The following is a 12,984-nucleotide window of genomic DNA, read 5'->3' on the forward strand; positions in this document are numbered from 1 at the left end:
TCCTCCACTCTTGGTTATTTAGACTTAAAGTCTGCACAGGAAATCATTTAAAATACACTTGTAGTGTTTGTGTTTGCCTTCCATATCAAATCATGAAAGATTACTCTAAATGCACATTCTGAACAATATCCTATTGGTATTTTCCATTGAGCACGGTTGAATTAAACTATCACCAAAAATAGCATTCTTCATTTACATTTTGTTTCAATACGTTTTTCCTGTTATGTTTCTGAAACCTACACACAGAGCTTCTGCAATGACATCATGGCACCAAGCAACAATAAGTGAGTTTTCCTATAGGAAGAAGTAAGTGTTTATCTAATGTTTTTTTCACTTAACTTTTAATTTTTTTTAAGAGACAGGGGTTCACCCTGTCACTTCAGGCTAGAGTCAGATGGTGAGACCATAGCTCATGGCAGCCTTGAACTCCTAAACTCAAGCAAAGTTTGAGTTTGCTCTTGCTAAAGCTCTTGCTTCAGCCTCCTGGGACTATAGGTGGGTGCCACCATGCCTGGCTAACTTTAAAACTTTTGTATAGATAGGGTCTCACTATATATCACGCAGGCTGTTCTTGAACTCCTGGCCACAAGCAATCCACCCACCTCAGCCTCCCAAGATGCTGGGATTACAGGTGTGAGCCACTATGCCCAGCATCACTTAATTTTTAATATTCAATAATTCCAAAATAACACAAAAGTAGACAGCATAGTATAATGGGCCTTCACGTCTCCACCACCCACCTTTGATAGTGGCCAGTCTTGTTTTGTCTCTGCTTCCACCCATTCATCTTTTCCGTATCACTGTGAAACAACCCTCAGTCCTATCATTTCATCCATAAAAATCTCACTATCTCTAAAAGACAATGACTGTTTAGAAGAAAGACAGTCTCAAAATCAAACCAAGCAACAACAAAACCCTCTTATCCTAACACATGGAACCGATGTCCATATCAGAAGGCAGTATGTCTTCTGTGGATTCTCAGACTCAGAAGTCAAGCGGCTCACAGTCTCACAGGTCGTGCAGTCTCTTCTTTCTTTTCTTGAGGTTCTGAGATGTCTCAGGAATAGCATCATTAGGAAGAGCCTCAACTATTCAGTCTTCCCAAAAAAGAGTCACAGTGCAGCTAGAAGCTTACTGATCAAAGATATTTAAGAATAATTATAAATCCTTTATGAAAATTGCTGGAGTCTGGGCAGTTGTTGCTTGGTCAATGTAAGTTCCTTTGGCTCTTTTACATGACACCAGTAAAAATGTTAGCTGACCCTTCAGACTTGGTTAAAAGTGACTAAAAATACTGTAATTCATCCTGAAAACATAAATTCTTGTAAAAATAATAAATAACGTGTTATGTGACTCAGCTGAGTCACACATCTCTAAACGAACTTCATAATCACTACAAAAATATTTACTGTGAGTTTCTGTGTGCATAAAGTTAACCCTTATCACTTAGGTATACAAAAATATAAGGTCAGTGATAAGAACTAAACAGACGCTGTACCAGTTTTGTAAGTTGTCTCACTATGGTGATCACAGCACTGTCACTGTTCTGAGTTAGGACTCCATACAGAATTTGCTTTTATAGTAGCCGCATCATATTTTTAAGTAATCAATGAAAAGATCATGCACATTTGGTTTCTATCAATTTGTCTTTGCCACTCCCAGCTAAGGCTTTCTCTCCATAAACCGTTTTTTGGTTTTTTTTTCCCATAAACCGTTTTAAACCAACCCACACATACATATAAACATCCCTATGGGGGTAATTTCTAACTTGTTCATTTAAAGTCATCTTGTTGGTATTGCCTATCTTGAACCCCTTAAAATCTCTATGCATCTGGGTTCAGTCACCTCATCTGTTGTGTCATTTTCATCTGGTCTATGTCTGTACCCTACAGAGCTTAGCTTACAGGTCTACATCTTTTGTTTATCTGAGACCCTATTAACAGAATGTCATCTAACTCATATTCTCAGGCTTGTCCATAAGGAGATCCCGAGAATCTGGCAAAGTGTTGACCAACATTGAGACGCATCAGTAATTTCCCCCCATTTTCTCCTCTAGTAACCTGGTTAAGAAAGGAAGAAAGATTAGTTTAGTCTAATTAGTCACAGAGAGGCTCTAGAGACTTCCTCTCTCTTTTCTAATGGCATGGAAATGATTTTGAATGGTCTTTTGTAGAATTTTAACTTGGATTTACATCAATATCAGAGTCTATAAACTCTTCAATCTGCTTTTTTCCTTATTTTTGAAAATGTGGACATTTGCTCATTTACAATTTGCTGTCATTTCTTTCATCCTCCTTGTTTTCAAGTCTCTTTCAATGATAAGTGCTTCCCAACTGAGGACAGTAACCCTCACAGAGAAGACAGGAACATCGCAGGGGCTGCAGAGCTATTAAAACCCAAGCTTTCTTACCCATACCAAGGGTCCATTTTGTCAAACTCTTAAATGTAGCTACAAATGGCCTTTTAGATTTTTATCAGCTTATTTGTTAAGCCGCACGTCACCCTGGGATTTGCCCATCCTGACATTTATTAAATGCTACTCTTCGTGTTTATCCCTGGACAACTGTCTTCCGGCCATGACTCCACTCCTCATTGTTTATATATGCTTTCCTTAGACCTGTGCCCAGCAGACAGCCCTCTCTATTCCTACCCTGGTTTCTTTAAAGGTGTTCCAAATCATAGCCTTTTTTCCTGGATGTATTGTCAAAAAGACATGTTATTGTTTTTCTTCCTGTCAAGTTCATACGCCTCTTTGAAATCTCTGTCCATAGAATCATAATAGCCAATATTTATTAAGCACCTACTATGTGTCAGGCAATGCAAGGTATTTCATATCCAGCTCATTTGACCCCATAATAATTATGAAAGATAGAAATTGTAGGCCTGTGAAGGAAAGGGTTAACTCAGTAGGCCTGAACTGCTCAAATCCTGTACAATCCCACGGTCTTCAGAACTGGCCCTCGCCTGGATTTTGGGAGAAGGCTTTGAGCCCTTGGAGTATGTATCTTGGCTGCTAAGTGTTGTGGTATGCCTAAGGACTTGGGTCATGCCAGAAAGTTTATGCTAACAATATGATTTATGCTAAAGACTTATTTTTGTGTGCCTAAGCCTTTGGTCCATGCTATATCAGTTTTACCTCCTGATAAAACTCTGGGGGACTATGATCTAAGGAGCCGAGGTAAGTCATTTGAATGCTACATGTTTGTTTACATGACTGACCCCCAATAAAAACTTTAAACATCAAGGCTTGAGTAGTTAGCACTACTTTGCATGTGTTGTCACATATAATTGTTACGTGAATTAAGTGCTGTCTAGACTCTGCTACAAGAGAGGTCAACTGGAAGCTTGCTGGTCTCTTCTGGATTCTACCACCCTCTATACCTTTTACCTTTGCTGATTTTAATTTGTATCCTTTTGCTGTAATAAACTGTAAATATGAATATAATAGCTTGTCTGAGTCCTGTGAGCCCTTCTAGCAACTTACTGAACCTGAGAGTATTCCTGGGGATCACTGATGCAGGCCTCATTTTATACATAAAGAAACAGGGCTCAAGGAAAGGTAAATGATAGAGCAAGGCTTAAAACTAATTCTTCCAGAAATCAAAGAATATTTTTCTGTCTGCCACTTCACAGCACCTTCACTCTTCAGAAATAAAAAAAAAATAGGATGGGCATGGTGGTTCATGCCTGTAATCCCAGCACTTTAGGAGGCTGAGTTGGGAGAATTGCTTAAGTTCAGGAGTTTAAAACCAGCCTGGACAACATTGTAACGGCCCATTTCTGGAAAGAAAATAAAACGTGGACAACTCTTTCTAAAGATATAGACTATGGGTTCTGAGAACTGAACTAGTAGAAAGATGAGAATCCAGGTGCCAGAATGGCCAGTGGAATAGTGCACAGAATATATTTGAACAGTGCCGCAAAGGCTTTGAAGACTAAACTGACAGAACCACAATGAACAGAGGTGCATTGAACAGACATAACCAGGGACATCACATGCAAAAACAGAAATCTTGACATCCTCCATAGGATTTAAACAAGATCTAGAACATTAATAACACAATATTCAAAATGTCTATAAATTTGTCCTAAATTTTTCAGCTTTTGAGGGAAAAGAGAAATGTAGCTTGCATGGGAAAAAACAATCAACAGATGCCAACAGTGAAATGACACAGACAATGATTACCTGGCAAAAACTTCAAAGCAACTGTTATAAAAATTTCCTAACAAGTAAGCACAAACCCTTTTGAAACAAATGGCAAAACAGCAAGTTTCAGTAAAGAAATAGAAAATATAAACAAAGAGAAATATTAGAATTGAAAAATATAGTGATCAAAATTAAAATGAGCTCAACAGAAGAATTGAAGGGACAGAAAAAAGAAGAATCAGTGAATTATCCTATCTGAACAACAAAGAGAAAATAGAATGAAAATAAATTAAAAAAGAACACAGCCTCAGGGACTTGAGGGACCTGTGTGACTCTCACTGGAATCATGAAAGGAGAGGAAAAAGAAGGCAGAGCTGAAAAGTACTTGAAGATATAATGGCTTAAAAAAAATACCCAAATTGGCACAAAATACATATGTGCAAGTTTAAGAATTTCAGTGAACTCCAAATAGGATAAACACAAAGTAATCCATGTGTAGTCCCAATATAATCAACATCCGGAAGCTAAAGATAAAAAAACTCTTGATAGCATTTGGAGAAAAATAATGATGTGTTGCTTATCAGAGAACAACGATACGAATGACTGGATTTCCCAGAAGGAGCTATGGAGTCTAGAAAGAAGTGGGATAACATTTTTCAAGTACTAAAAGTAACAACTGTGAACCCAGAATTCCATACCCTGTAAAAATATCATTCAGGAATAAAGGCAAAATAAGTAAAATTATGAATGAATAGAAACTAGGAGAATTCGTTGCCAGCAGATCATCTCTTAAAAAATTGTGAAAAAAATATTCTTTAGTCAGAAGGAAAATGAAGGAAAAAGCACCAGGAAATGGTAAACATCAAAGAGGAATGTTGGAAACTCAACAGAAAGGGTAACTATCTGAAATATAGGATAAATATGTCAAACCATTCTTTTTACAAATCCTTTTAAAATACATTTAATGCTTGAAAGCAAAATCTGTAATGTGGTCTAATGTGGTTTTCAAAGTATATAGATGTACTTATCGGATGCCTATGACAAAAAGAGGAGAAAGGAACACTTTGGCAGTAAGAGTTCTACATTCTACTTGAAGAGATAGAATATTGATTTTGAATAACTATAAAAGTTAAGTATGCACATTATAATCCCTAGAAAAACCATTACAAAAAAAAAATATACACAATGAGTTATAAGTAGATCAAATGAAATCCTGAAGAATGTTCATGTAATCAAAAGAAGGTGTATGTTATAGGCTGAATAAAAGCCATCCAAAGATATAGGTCCTAATTCCTGGAATCTACAAATATTAACTATAAGGAAAATGGGCCTTTAAGTGAAGATGCTTAAGACAGTGAGATTATTTTCTTTTTTTTTAATTTTTTTTTAATTTCAACTTTATTACTTTAAAGGTTTTTTTTTTTTAATTTTTTTTTTTTAATTACTTCTTCCTCCTGTAGTGTTTTCTTGCCCCCCATGGAGCTGGGATCACAAGGTCCGGCTGTCTCGTTGTCCTGTTGTTGTTGTAGAGACAGGGTCTCACTCTGGTTCATTTAGCTCAGGGGGGTCTTGGCTGGTCTCGAACCTCTGAGCACAGGTGATCCACCCACCTCGGCCTCCCATAGCGCTGGGACTACAGGCGTGCGCCACCACGCCCGGCTGAGATTATTTTCGATTATCCATATGGCTTCTAAATATAATCATATCTATCCTTATAAGAAAGAGATTTCATAGACAGAGGAAGCAATGGAAACACAAATACCGTGTTTCCCCGAAAATAAGACCTACCCAAAAACTAAGCTCTAGCAGGATTACTATGCATTTGTTAAATATAAGCCCTACCCCATAATAAGACCTAGTGATGGGTGTGGCTATGCAGCATATCTGGGGTAGGGCTAATATTTAACAAATGCATAGTAATTTTAACGTGGAGCAGTAAGGAAGACTGAAATACCTTTTATCTGCCACAGCTCCTTTCTCTGAGCTGTTTGCACTTGCGCAGGCGCACGTGTGGTAACCATGGTCTCAGGCATCCTATCGCGCATGTGCGAACAGCTGCGGGAAAGGAGTTCATGCATCACTAGTGCCAGCCCCACCAACAAGGTCAGCTCCCCCATGAGGTTCCAGAAGAAGATGACTTAACTATATTTGAATAAATGTAGATTGTTGTATTATACTTAATAAAAATAAGATACCCCCTGAAAATAAGCCCTAATGTGTCTCCTTCAGAAAAACCAAATATAATGTAGTGTCTTATTTCAAGGGAAACATGGTTTAGAATAAGGCAGCCATGAGTCAAGGAATATGAGTAGGAAACAGAATCTGGGAAACATAGGAAATGTGGATGGATTCTCCTCTAGACCTACCAAAAGCAGTACAATCCTGCCAACCACCAGGATTGATTTTGGCCCAATGATACCAGTTTCAGACTTCTAGCCTATAGAACTGTGAGAGTATAAATTCTACCAAGTGGGTGGTAATTTATTAGAGAAGTTCTAGGAAACTGATACAACATGTAAGAGGAAACAGAGGAATGAAAAGCAGAAGAAACAAACAGAAAACAAATAATAAAATGCTAGATCTAAATTTAAACATATCAATAATCACATTAAATGTAAATAGTCTACATATACTGACCAAAATACAGAAAATTTCAGAAGGCCAAATTTTTTAAAAACTCCAGCTGTATACAAGAAAAGGACTTCAAATATAATAACAGTGATAAGTTAAAACTAAAACTATTGAAAAAGATATGAAGTCTGACAATTAAGCTTGAAAACTCATCCTAGAAAAAGTGCTACATATTTCATTGCCAAATGCCACTATGATCACCTTTGAAGTATTCCCCTTGGGAAGATGCACACTGATGCCAGGACCTAGTCCACCCTTCAAACTTATTTTGTTTTGTATTGTTTTGTTTTGTTTTGTTTTTTTGAGACAGAGCCTCAAGCTGTCCCCCTGGTTAGAGTGTCATGGCAACACAGCTCACAGCAACCTCCAACTCCTGGGCTCAAGCGAGTCTCCTGCCTCCGCCTCCCAAGTAGCTGGGACCACAGGCGCCCGCCACAACCCTGGCTATTTTTTTGGTTGCAGCCATCATTGTTGTTTGGCGGGCCCAGGCTGGATTTGAACCCGCCACCTTAGGTGTATGTGGCTGGCACCTTAGCTACTTGATACACAGGTGCCGAGCCTTCAAACTTATTTTGAAACTCTTATTCTGGAATGATCATCAGAGCTGTCATCATATTGCCCCTGATGTCCCAAATGGTGTCAAAATTTCTTTCTTTGACTATTTCCTTTACTTCAGGTAAAGAAAAAAGTCATTGGAGATCAGATAAGGTGAGTAGGGAGTGTTTTCCAATATAATTATTTTTTTACTGGCTAAAAACTCCCTCACAGATAAGTTGTGTAAGTTGGTGCATTGCCATGATGCAAGAGCCATGAGTTGTTGGCCAAAAGTTTAGGTCATTTTCATCTAACTTTTTCAGGTAGCCTTTCCAGAACTTCCAAATAGTAAACATGGTTAAGTATTTGTCCAGATGGTACAAATGTATAATGAACAATCCCTTTGATATTAAAAAAGAAAGTTAGCAACATCACTTTGACTCTTGGAATGATGAAAATTTTTTTTGGATGTGAAGAATTGGCTGACTTCTATCATGCACTTTGACATTTTGTTTCAGGGTTGTACTGGTAAACCTATCTTTCATCACCAGTGATAACACAGCCCAAAACATCATCTTGCTTTTCCAAAAGGTCTTGGCAAATTTCACCTCTTCTTTGCTTTTTTCCCATTGGTGAGAGCTCCTTTGGGACCATTTTGCACACACTTTTCTCATGCCAAGATTTTCAGTTAAGATTTTCCTCATTGTCAATGTCTACTTGGTTTGCTATGCTTTTCACAGTTATCCAATGATTCTGATGCACAATTCTATGAATTTTTTTCAATGTTTTCATCAATTCTGCTTGTTACTGGCCACCCTGACCTCTCTTTATCAGTGATACTTTCTCTCCCCTCAGAAAAACATCTAATCCATTTGAACAATGCCATTTTCTTCATGTCATTAACCCCTTAAACTTGGACTAACATGTTCCTTATTTCATTTCACTCTTGCCAATTTTAAAAAGAAATTTAATATTTGTTTGTTGCTGCTCTAATTCAAGCTCTGATATTCTCACCAAGGCATACAAAAACATACACAACAATAATAAATGCCACTCAGCAAGACACTGCCACATGTTGACATAAAGAAAGTTGTGAGACACTGATATACCCAGGCTATAAAACCGTACCAAGTGGATTGTACAGTGCTGCTAAGGTAAGCACAAAGTAGCAAGTTCATGAACTTAATTGTGACACCTCATATAAGCAAAAACTAATCCAAAGAAGCCTGCTGCACTGTGTTAATATTGACAGAGTAGACTTAAGAGAAAAGGGAAATTACATAATGATAAAATCAAAAAAATTCCCTTTTCTCCACCAAATCAAAAGGGAATTACATAATGATAAAAAAGGTTAATGAAGCAAGAAGATGTTATAATGCTAAATGTGAATGTACACATAGAACTTTAATATACACGAGGCAAAGCCTAGACAGAACTTAAAGGGTAAGTAGACAAATCCAAAGGCTCAGTCGGAGATGTTGACATTACTCTCTCAGTAACAGATAGAACTGAGAATATCAATTGATAGTCAGAATGCTAATGGACAGACTATGAACAAAGATACAGAAGAACTGAACAGTATTAACCAACTGAATCTAACTGACATAACATTACATTCAACAACAGCAAAATGCCCTTTCTTTCTCCAAGGGCATAGGAAACATTCACCAAGATGAATCATATCATGGGTCATAAGATGCATTTTAACAATTAAAACTGTAAATGTAAGTCATAAATGTAAGTCATATGTGGTATGTTCTCTGATTATAATAGAATTACACTTGGAATCAATAAAGACAAAAGAATGATCTATAGACACTTGAAAATTAAATCATGTACTTCTAAATAATTCACAGGTCACAGGTCAATGAGGGAATCTCAAAAGAAATAATAAGAGAAGAAAAATGAAACTACAATATATGAATAGTTGTGGGATGCAGGAAAAGCAGTGCTCAGAGGCAAATGTATAGTAGGAAATGATTGCTTAAAATAGAAAAGAATAAAAGGTATAAATCAATAATATAAGCATTTACCTAAAGAAATCAGAAAAATAAGAGTAATATAAACCCATAGCAACCAGAAAGAAAGCAATAATAAATATCAGAACAGAAATATAATAGAGAAAATGAAAACCAAAGCCTGTTCTTTGAAAGGCAATTGATAAAGTCTTTACAAGCTAACAAAGACAAAATGGAAAGACACAAATTACTAACATTGGGAATGAAGGAGGGAATGCCCTATAGCCCATAGAAATCAAAATGATAAGAGTAAAAAACTATGAACAACTTAACACACATACTTTGACAACTTAGATGAAATAAAGCAATTCCTTGAATACTTCATGTTACCAATAATCATACAAGATGAAATACTTAACAAGTCTTAGTAAAGATTATGATTAAGATTAAGGAAATTAAATTCATAGTTTTCAAAATATTGTGAAAAAGACACCTCTAGGCCTTGAAGATTTCATTGGCAAATTCTACCCAACATCTAAATAAAATTACCACCAAATCTACACAATCACTTCCAGAAAACAGAAGAGGAGGGAATCCTTCCTGATTTATTTTATGACACCATCATTACTAAGATACCAAGACTAGACAAAGATAGTTCATGAAGAAAATAACCTATAGACTAATATTTCTCATGAACATAGACATAAAAATTTCAGTAAATTGAATGAATATAAAAAGAGTACACCATGACTAAGTAGACTTTCTCCTAGGAATGCAAGACCAGTTGAATAGTGAAAAATGAATGACTATAATTCATCATATCAACCACCTAAAAATAAAAAAAAACTACATGATCAGATCAGTTGATACAGAAAAAGCATTTGACAAAATTCCACATACCTTTATAATAACAACAATAATAATGATGATAAATTCTTAGGAAACTAGGAATAGAAGGGAACTGTCTTATCCTGATCAAGGACAACTATAAGAGAAAAACTTACTAAAAAACTCCAGTGAACATCATCTTTACTGGATAAAAGCTGAACGCTTTCTGCCTAAGATCCACAACAAGGTAAAAATGTCAATTGTCATCACTCCTATTCACCATCATATAGGAAATTCCAGCCAATGCAATAAGACCAGAAAAAGAAAACAAAGGCACCGAAATTAGAAAGGAAACAATAAAACTGTTCCTATTCACAGACAACCGGAAACAGAAAAAAATCACAAGAAAGTATCCCCCCAAAATATCCTAAATCCTCTAGAACTAATAGTGAGCTTACCAAAGTCATAGGATACAGGGCTAAAACAAAAGAACATTATATTACATTTTTAGGTACTAGCAATGTACAATTAGAAAGTAAAATTTGAAACAATATACCTCTTGCAATAGCTCCCCCAAAATGAAACCTTTAGATACAAATCTATAAAAAATGCCATTTGTATGCTCAAAACTAAAAATGTTGATGAAAGGAACCAAAGAAGAACAAATATGAAGGTTTAGAAGAGTCAGTATACGTGTAGTACATTTGTCAATTCTCCCTGAATTGATTCACAGATTTCATGTAATTCCAATGAAACTCACAGCAGAAGTTTTTAATAGATGAAGACAAACTGATTTTAAAATTTCTATGTAAAAGGAAAGAAGCTGAAATAACAATTTGCAGAAGAAGAATAGTCAGAGGAATCACTTTGATCTTAAGACCTAGCATAAATCAAGATAGTGTGGTCAAGAAATAGACACACAGATCAACTGAACAAAATAGAATACGTAGAAATAGGCTCACATGAATGTGCCCAAATTATTTTTCACAAAAATGCAAAAGAAATTCAAAGGAAGGATTTTCAACATATGATGTTGAAACAACTGGGTATCAATAGACAAAAGATAAACAAACTGTGATGTAAGCTTCACATCTTACACAAAAAAGTAGCTCAAGATAAATTATAAATCTAAATGTAAAACCTAAAACTCTAAAACATTTTAGAAAATAACGTGGGACAAAATCTCCATGACCTGAGATTAAGCAAAGGTCTTAGGTATGACACCAAAAGCAGAATTCATAAAATAGAAAAAAATGATAAATTTGACTTCATCAAAATCAAAAACTTTGGCTCTACAAAGACACTGGTAAGAGAATGAAAATACCTAACCCTAACCCTGGAAGAAAATATTTGTAAAACATGTAGCTTATATTTAGATTTTATAAAGAACTCTCATAACTCAACAGTAAGAAAAAATTATCTAATTAAAAATGGAAAAGTGATTTGAACATATTTCACTAAAGAGGATATACAGATGGCAAATAAGCATGAAGAAACATTTTCAACATCATCAGCCACGGGGGAAATGCAAATTAAAACCACAATGAGCTGCTTCTATATACCTACTAGAATGGCAAAAAATGAAAATACTGACACAAACCAAGTGTTAGCAAGGACGCTGAACAAGTGAATCTCTCATGCATTGGGAATACAGTAGAACCTTGATAGATGACCGTCTCCCTACATTGGCAACCTCCCTAAGTTGACTTAATTTTCATAGACCAGACATGTACCACATGCACTCAATGGAATTTTTTATGTTGACCACCTCTGTATGTTGACCAGTTTGTTACAGTCCCTTGGGCAATCAACTTACAGAGGTTCTACCGTATAAAGTTTCTTACAAAGTTATACACGTGCCTCATGAGTTGGTAAATTTACTCTCGGGTATTTACTGAAGAACAGTAGTTCTGTCATTAATGACTTTTGCATTTGGCAATGTCATTCCCCCTCCCCAATAAAGATGTACCTGGCTCAAAACATCAAGGTTGGTAGTGCCAAGATTGAAAAATGAAAACTTATGTTCACATAACAATCTGTACATGAATATTTATAGCTACTATATTCGCAATTGTCAAAAACTGTATACAACCCCAAAGTCCTTCAATAGTGAAGGATAAACCGATAAACAAACCGTGTTACATCCAAGCAATGGACTATCACTTAGCAATGAAAGGGATTCGCTGTTGATGCCTGCAATAACTTGGCTGAATCTCAAAGACATAACGCTGAGTCTCTGGACCCTGAGGAGCTCAGAATGGCTCTCTCTTCCCCATTGTGTTCTGTGGCACAGGTGACTGACTGGTTCTCTTCGTGGGGGACTGAGTGTCCCAGTCAGGTGACAATGGACCACATGCTTGTGTCACAGGGGACCAAATATGTAGGCCATAGTGGAAGGTAAGGATGGGCCACAGAAAGGCAGACCCAAGGCATATCCTGTTTTCTGCCTTATTGAATAGACACTGCTCTATCCTGGCCTCCTCTGATGACAGGAAATGGAAAGTATAAAAAATCCATCTGCAGGAAACGAAATGGACAAGCACAAAGGGAGGCAGAGGGAAAGCTCCAGAGAAGGGAAGCAAAGACATCTTTTTACTGGCATGCCGAATAAGCTTGGACAGAGAGGCCACTGGTGCTCTGAACCCTGAGGGCAGACTGCCAGGGAAACGCTGCTGCTTCTCTGCTTCTCCTTGGGGTCATACAGCTGGCTGCAGCACCTGTGGTTAACATGCTCCAGCAAACCCTCCCTCCACCTCCTTGTGTTACACAGCGCTGGCCTTACCACGTGCTCCCCAGTGTAGACTGGCTCAGAATAGTACTGAATGAAGGTCAGGCGACTAGAAGCAGCTGGCCAGGTGCTTTTCCTTGCCTTTTTTTTTTTTTTTT

At 36.8% G+C, this 12,984-nt stretch overlaps 1 protein-coding gene across 1 annotated transcript in view; it reads right to left on the reverse strand.

The window, feature by feature from the left end:
* The window catches only part of ACOXL (acyl-CoA oxidase like), a 288,084-nt gene that overhangs the window by 21,098 nt on the left and 254,002 nt on the right, over window positions 1-12,984 (reverse strand).

Source organism: Otolemur garnettii, unplaced genomic scaffold (assembly GCF_000181295.1).
Source record: "Otolemur garnettii isolate 467f Iridium unplaced genomic scaffold, OtoGar3 scaffold00148, whole genome shotgun sequence".
NCBI lineage: Eukaryota > Metazoa > Chordata > Mammalia > Primates > Galagidae > Otolemur > Otolemur garnettii.